Source organism: Mastomys coucha, unplaced genomic scaffold (assembly GCF_008632895.1).
Source record: "Mastomys coucha isolate ucsf_1 unplaced genomic scaffold, UCSF_Mcou_1 pScaffold20, whole genome shotgun sequence".
NCBI classification, from domain to species: domain Eukaryota; kingdom Metazoa; phylum Chordata; class Mammalia; order Rodentia; family Muridae; genus Mastomys; species Mastomys coucha.
Genome location: NW_022196903.1, coordinates 12771349 through 12778918, shown reverse-complemented (window position 1 = coordinate 12778918; position 7570 = coordinate 12771349). Strand labels below are relative to the sequence as shown.

Here is a 7570-nt window from a genome sequence, read left to right as displayed (position 1 = left end):
AAGACAAAGAGCCTTTCATTTGTAACAAAAAGTAAAAAATACCACCCAAAAGTTGTTTACCTGCTTTTTTTTTAATTCTAAGTTCTTTTGGGTGTTTGGAACAGAGAAAGCATTTCTGTCTAAGAAGCAATAGGTTTTGGAAAGGGAAGTTAGTAACAATCAAAGCCTCAGGAATTCCCTTCCACAGGAACCTTGGCCTTGCAGCTGAAGGGCTGGGCGATTCAAAGGAAATCTGCTGCAGAGTTTCCTAGGCTGGGGAAACACACCCTGACCCAGAGGGTACTCTTGTGTGGAAGGCCAGAGCTGGTTAAGAATAGAAACAAGCTGTGTGGCCAGCAAGCTGAGAGTGATTTCTTCATGTCTGCTGTCATCATCATCATCATTGTGCAGATTTCTCAGCGCCTCCCTTCTCTCTGACATCTCCTTATCCCTGACTGTAAGCTTCAGTGATGGGTGCAATAGCAACAGCATGCGAAAACAGTAGGCCAAATCAGAATTTCTTCTCAGAAGGCACATGAGAGGAATAGGTTAAACCTCTACCAAAAGAATGTTAAGAGTGTGACCTCTATGAGACTCTAACAGGACAAGCCAACTGCAGATTTTTATCTTCTTTTCAGAGGGAAGGCCGGCAGCATTCCCTGTGTAACACAAGCCTTACAGAACGACCAGTGTCTCTGGTGTCTAAAAACTTCAGAGATGGAGTTCAGCTAAAACCTCCCCCAACTGATTTAAAAATAGCATAAATCTCTTTTTAAAAACAAGAAAAGAATAAGAGTGAAAATTATTAGAGGTTAAGGGGAGGCTTTAACAATAAATGAAAGTGACTAGCTATGAAAAATGTGTCTTTCTTCACATTGTCAATAATCAGTTAGAAAGCGTGGCGAAGAGAGTCATTCACAAGAGCATGTAACATAATCATACCCAGGAACGAACAGAAAACCTGCTAGACTTTAATGGAAGGGCATTTAAAAACCATTTTACAAATTTGATTCTTTCGCAATGAAAAAAAAAATTCATGTTGTAAACAAACAAAAAAATGAAAAAGACGAGCATTCAGCACTGTGGTGCCCAGAGGCACCACAGAGCCATCCAGGAGGACGTGAGAATCACATGCTAGCATGCTAGCTGCTGACTTTGTTTGAATCTTAACAACTCAGATTCTCTAGAAAAGCAAGCACAATTATCTGCTAAGACATCATCTCACCAGCCCTGATACTTCAGTTCTCTACATCAGAACTTTTAAACCCATAGGTTCGTTTGTATTGTTTTTATTAACTCTGCCTAGCCCTATGATGATGTAGTTTGGTTGTCAACACTGGTTAAATTACTGTATTTGGACAGCGTTGGGTAATATTAGTGTACTTAAGTCTTGGAATATCTGTTAGTGAGTCCTATGTGGACCCTTCAATGAACTCACCAGTTTTCCTGGACATTGGGAAAGGAAAATCAGAAATCTTATGTCTCAAATAGTCAATACAAAATCTAAAACAAATCTCCCTGACAATACTATGTAAAATTCCTTTGCTCAGATCCATTCTGGTTAGCATTCAGACAAGCTAACTCTGTCTATTCATATGTGTAACCTTGTAAATAGACTATTTCCCTCCTTTAGAAGCCAACTGTCCCATATTCCATTCTGCAAGGGACTGTTGCTCTAAGCATTTAAATGGGCTTCTTGAGGCCCCCTTTGGCTTATGAGCTTCTCATGTAGTCCACTGGTGATAAATGCACATGGTATAAAAACTATGAGTTTATGAGTTGTGACTTCTCTGTATGGCTCCAGGATAGTTTTGTATGGGATCCATATTGTACTGTTCTTCCTGGGCTTAGCAAGCTGTCAGTCACCATTTAAAGTCCAGCCCCTCTAGACACAAGAAAATCAGCTGTTAGAGGATTTCACCATAACCCAGGTAATGACAGAACCCACATGAGAATCTTCAAATCTAGGTCCCGAGTTAATTTTGTAGCTTTAAAAACATAGTTTTCTGTTAAAATTTTAAAGGATTTGTCTTTATTTTTTTCACATGAATACTTTGCTATAAGTATGTGAGTACACTGTAAGTGCCTACGCTTAACTTACCAGGCCAAGGTAACTTGATATGGCTAAGAGAAATTAAAACAGACCAGTTGAATGGCCACAGGACTACTGAGGCTCTGACTATTTTACTGAGAGCAATCAGAAACAAAATATAATGGCAATAGTCAGGACTCAAAAAGTTGTAGTTGCCAGGATACAATGACATCTGCAAGCCATACAGAGTCCACAATGTTAATTTGTGAGACCAGTTGTCGAGCTTTCATGTTTTCTTGACTACTAAGGAAACATACAGAGAAATACAAAGCAGCCTGAATCCTTCGCTGCCCAAGGTAGTAAGTGCATTCGTCTCTCAGGAACTGGAAGGCACATTGTGCCCAGGAACCATGGACTCTAACCTGAAAACAACTATGCTAGGCAGTGTACTGGTGCTCCGGAGTGCCTTTGGAGACAGGAAGAAAATGTTAGACGCCCCAGAACTAAAGTTACAGATAATTGTAAAGCAAGCCATAAGAGTGCTGAGAACCGAGCCTAGGTCCTGCGAAAGAGTAGCTTTTAGCCACTGACCCCTCTCACTAGCTCCCATATTTTAAATTTTAAGTGACAATAGAAAAGTCACTCCCTTTGCTTCAAGAAGTTGCTTCATATATATTCTTGAAGATATATATATATATATGTACATATATATATACATATATGTTTGTATATTCACTTTACATCCCAATCAAAGCACCCCTTCCTCTTAGAAGTCCCCCTTCTCACACCATCTCCCCCCATCTCCTCTCCCCTTCATCTCTGAGACAGAGGAGGTCCATTCTGGGTACCAACCCACCCTGGTACCTCAAGTCCTTGCAGGAGTAGATAAATCCTTTTCCACTGAGGCTGGACAAGACTCCCCAGTTAGGGAAATAGGCAGACAACAGAGTTGGGGTAAGGTCCCGCTCCAGTTGCTAGAGAACCCTCACAAAGACCAAGCTGCACATGTGCTGCATATGTGTGGGGCAAGGGACTAGGTCCAAGCCATGTGTCTTCTTTGTTGTTTTTGTCTCTGGGAATCCCCAAGAGTCCATGTTAGTTGACTCTGTTGCTCTTCCTAAGGAGTCTCTAGCCCTTCTGGGTTCCTCAATCCAAGAAGTTTGTTCTTTAGTGTTGAACCATCTTTATGTTTAAAATAGGAGGAAATTATCCTAATGGCTGCCTGAGAAAGAGGCAGCAGAGATGAAGAAGCCAGAGCCTGAGTGAGCACCAGACTCTATAGTGTCATATATTTCATAGGCTAGTTGCTGGGCCTGGGGAAATACACCTTCTGTTTACGCTTGCAAACCTTGCTTTTATCTCTAGATAAAAGTGTAGAGGGGAAGTTGCCAAAATTAGTCCACCTTTTGGGTCCAGGCCATGGTTTAAACTTAGATATAAAAGAGATCAAAGAGTTCCCACTCTAATTCGGACAGAAGCCTCAGGGCAGTGCAGCTGGGGGCAGTATAGACCCTCTGAAGTCTTTCTCATTGTGAACATCTCACAGCCGCTTCTAGGCTGCAGGGCACCAAAGGAGGCAGCCTTGTGTCTGATTTTGAAAAGACTTGACTGCCTTCCTGCACCTAACCCAGAAATGCATGTGTGGGTGTCTGTAGGTAGTCTCCTGGGTAACTCCCAGCTCTTTCTGAAGGCAGGCTGAGGATGAAGAGGCCTGGCCCAGCAAAGGGGGTTCTGTTCCCCATGTTTCTTGTATATCAAGTGAAACTATTTGAAAGTTCTTCTTAGTGCGGTCAGAGAACTATCACTCTTCCTCATTTTATTATTGTATTTTAGTTGTGTATGTATACACATGTGAACATACACATGTGAACATATGCATGCGTGGAGGGCAAAGGTTGACATCAAATACTCTTTGTTCATTTTCTAACTTACCTTTTGGACAAGTCTTCAGAGGACCTGGGGCTAACCCATTTGGCTAGACTGGCAGAACACAGAGCCGCAGGGATCTTGCTGTCTCCACATCCCTAGCGCTGTGTTTGTAAGCATGTACTACTGCACTACTAGAGTTTTGCATGGAGACTTGGGAATCCAAACTCAGGTCCTCATGTTTGCAGAGCAAACACATTAGTGACCAAGTCATCCCCCTAGTTCTTTTATGTGTTTATTTTTATTTATTGTAATTAGATTCTGAGCTTTGAAGAACTTCAGAATAATATCCCTAGGGGATGAAGTAGGAAAAGTTAGCAGACCCCTGGGCTCTGGGCATGATTAGGGCCATCAGATATTTATTATCTCAAACAGGGCACTTTTGTGAGCAATGAGACACTTTTGTAATTGAACCTGAACAACTGGACTAAGCTGAGGCTGTCTTAGCAAATCTGGTTGTGCAGCCAATCCTGCACAGGGGACTGGGAAATTTCTGGCACTTAGACACTAGTCTATTACATTTTTCTTGCATGTGGCTGGGCATGTTCTAGTCACTCCCTTGGGTTATTACAGATGACCATTCTCTGCCCGTGACAGCAACCTAACAGAAAGAAAAAAAAAATGGCTAAAAAATTTCCGGATGAGTCAGAAAACAGACCCTTTGTTAAATAATACAGCTCCAGAATAGAATCTGTAGCACAGAAAACGGTCTGTACAAAGTCTTTAAAGAAGTCTTTAATTGATTTTTTTCCTAAAGGATGCCACTACCCACTATTTACAAAGACAGACTTGAAGGGGCTGCACTAACCCCGAGGGCCGTTTCTAGCAAAGAGATGGACATTCAGTACCCAGGACACAAACCCACTGTTGTAGCTGTCCTGCGCTGTGTGTGTGTGTGTGTGTGTGTGTGTGTGTGTGTGTGTGTGACTTATTTTTGCCTTCAGTCTGAAGCCACATGGCTGTGCTCCCTTTCTGTTTGTTTTCCCACTTCCCTTCTAAATATTTTGCATCATTTGGGACACTTTGCCAGGCCGAGGTCTGCTCACTGGAGGACCGCATTCCTCTGATCTGTGGCATTAGGTTGTTGTCATGGCAAAGGCTGCTCACGGAGAGGAACACTTCTCTCTCGGATGGGCAATTCCGACCTCGTTTCTTCCTCTCCTCCACATACTAGGACATTCTGACACCCAAAATGGCCCAGAGAGGACTGTCTCTAATCATAAACTATGTTCCTGGAACATGAGCTTTATTTTGTTTGCCTGTCAAGATACAGAAGTATTTGGCTCTGTTTATTTTGTTCCAACTGGGCAGCACCCTCTTGCCTGTTATGACTAATCCACTTGTCAGGGCTGGAATCTCCTAACAGTTCCTTCCTCCAGGTAAGTCACATCACTCAAAACTGGGAGGCAAAAAATGCCACAGAGGCCAAAGGGCGATCCCGTAGTTGACAAAGGCAAGCCACTTGACGGAGGCCTCTGTTGACCATAAAGATGGTTTGAGGTTTTCTTTTTCTTTTCTTTTCTTTTTTCAAGAGAAGAAAAGCTTAACCCTAACTGGACTGGTCTTCCTTCTCACATTCCTGTAGTGGAACTCCGCCTGGGGAGAGATAAGGGCTCAGGGTTGACACCCCGATTATGCCTACCTTTCTATTTGTTATATGTGGACATTGACTTCATCTAATTAATAAGACAGGAAACAGTTTTTGTTTTCTCTTTGGAGGAAAACATGAAGTAACGGTTTTATCTTAATTTGTCAGGCCTTGCCCTAGAGACTACAGCCATGTGGGCAGATGGCCAAAAGCTGTTCTAAGGCCCAAGCACCAACACCTAAATATAAAAAAGAATGCTAATTGGTTTTCCAGATGAAAAAGAATGAGGATCACAGTGCCAAAAAAGGCTGTGCAGGATGGAAACCCCTAGTTTACACAATAGGACCTGATTGCAATCTGGGGCCTCCATTTGTACTCCTATGGAGAGCAAAACAAAGGGAGGGATTTTGCTCATCCGCCTCTGTAGAAAGCCCCGGCTCTAGTGCAGCTTGGTGCTACACCAGGCTTCCCACCGTGTTCCTGCCAAATCTTCAAGATTTTTCCTGGCTGCCGTTCAGGAAAGTACAGATCTGTCCGTTGCACGGAAAGTTAAAAAGGCCCTGCTTGGATACGCTGAGTATACACAAACACTGCCTGACGTATGGAGCGGGTTGCTTCTGTACGAGCTGCTGCTGGCCTTCTAAGCCACCAGTGGGAGACTTGTAGAAATCACTCTGACAAAGTAATTGAGATTTTTAGCAAGCGTAGACTAATAGACATATTTTCAAAAATTCAGCATGCCTTTCATGTTAAGAACTATTCACCTTACTTTTCTCATTAGTACACCGACTAACTCTCAAAAAGCAAATCATGTGGTGACTGAACTGGGTCACACCGAGCCATCTTCAACACAAGGACTGGATCCGTCATCTCTAGATACAGGGCACTAATTACTGTCACCATGAAGGGCAGTTGACTATGATCCACTGTCCCTTCAAGGTGTCTGAGCTGAAACTCTGACATAAATTTGCTAGTTGGCAGTCTTGTCTGCAACTTCATCCCCCAAGTCTGGAAGAACCTCACCAATGAGAATGTAACTAATTAAAAAAGATTTGGGGGGAAAGTCAGTCATCTGTCTGTGAATTCTAGGTTGCCTTGGTCTATATAGCAACCAGTCAGGGCTACATAGTAGACCATGTCTCCCCTATTAAAAATAAAAGTTCGAAATCAGAACATTGCTCTCAATTCATTGATGTCACTGGAGAATTCAGTTATTAATTAATGCAAGTTGTAGTGAATTTTTGTATGGATATGTACATACATGTTTATGCTTGCATGGGTGCATATGTGTGCAGAGAGCAGAGATTGGGATTAGGGGTGTCTTCCTTTCTTTCTTTCTTTCTTTCTTCCTTTTTTTTTGAACAAGGTCGCTCACTGAGCATGGAGCATACCAATTCTGTCAGACTGTCTAGCCAGATACTCCAGAGATCCTCTTGTTTGCACCTCAGTGTTGGGATTATAGGGGCATCCCACTATGTTTGTCTCTTTTCCTGGGTGCTGGGAATCTGAATCCAGGACCTCATGCATGAATGGGAAACACCTCACTGAGTGAACCATCCCTCTAGCTTCCTTAAAGTGATTTTTAATTTTTTTTTGTTTGTTTTTTATTGGATATTTTTGTTATTTACATTTCAAATATTTTTCCCTTTCCAGGTCTCGCATTTGGAAACCCTCTATCCGATTCACCGTCACCCTGCCTCTATGAGGGTGCTCCCCCACTCACCCACCCACTCCTGTCTTCCTGCCCTGGCATTCCCTTACCCTGGGGCATCAAACACCCTCAGGACCAAGGACCTCTTCTCACACTGATGTCCAACAAGACCATCCTCTGCTATATATGTCGCCCGAGCCATGGGTCCCTCTATGTGTACTCTTTGGTTAGTGGTCCAGTCTCTGGGAGTTCCAGAAGGTCTGGCCAGTTGACACTGTTGCTCTGTGGATGCTTCAATGCTTCTTAGAAGGATGAAAAAAATACTCACAGGAGGAAATACAGAGAGGAAGTGTGGAGCAGAGGCTGAAGGAAAGGCCATCCAGAGACTGCCCCA

At 42.9% G+C, this 7570-nt stretch overlaps 1 long non-coding RNA gene across 1 annotated transcript in view; it reads left to right on the top strand.

Annotated features, from left to right (window-relative positions):
* The window catches only part of LOC116098011, a 29484-nt gene extending 22197 nt beyond the window's left edge, over positions 1–7287 (top strand). Inside the window, exon 4 of the long non-coding RNA XR_004121664.1 lies at positions 7179–7287. This is a non-coding gene — a long non-coding RNA (uncharacterized LOC116098011). The remainder of the gene's footprint in view (positions 1–7178) is intronic.
* Positions 7288–7570: the final 283 nt, after the last annotated feature.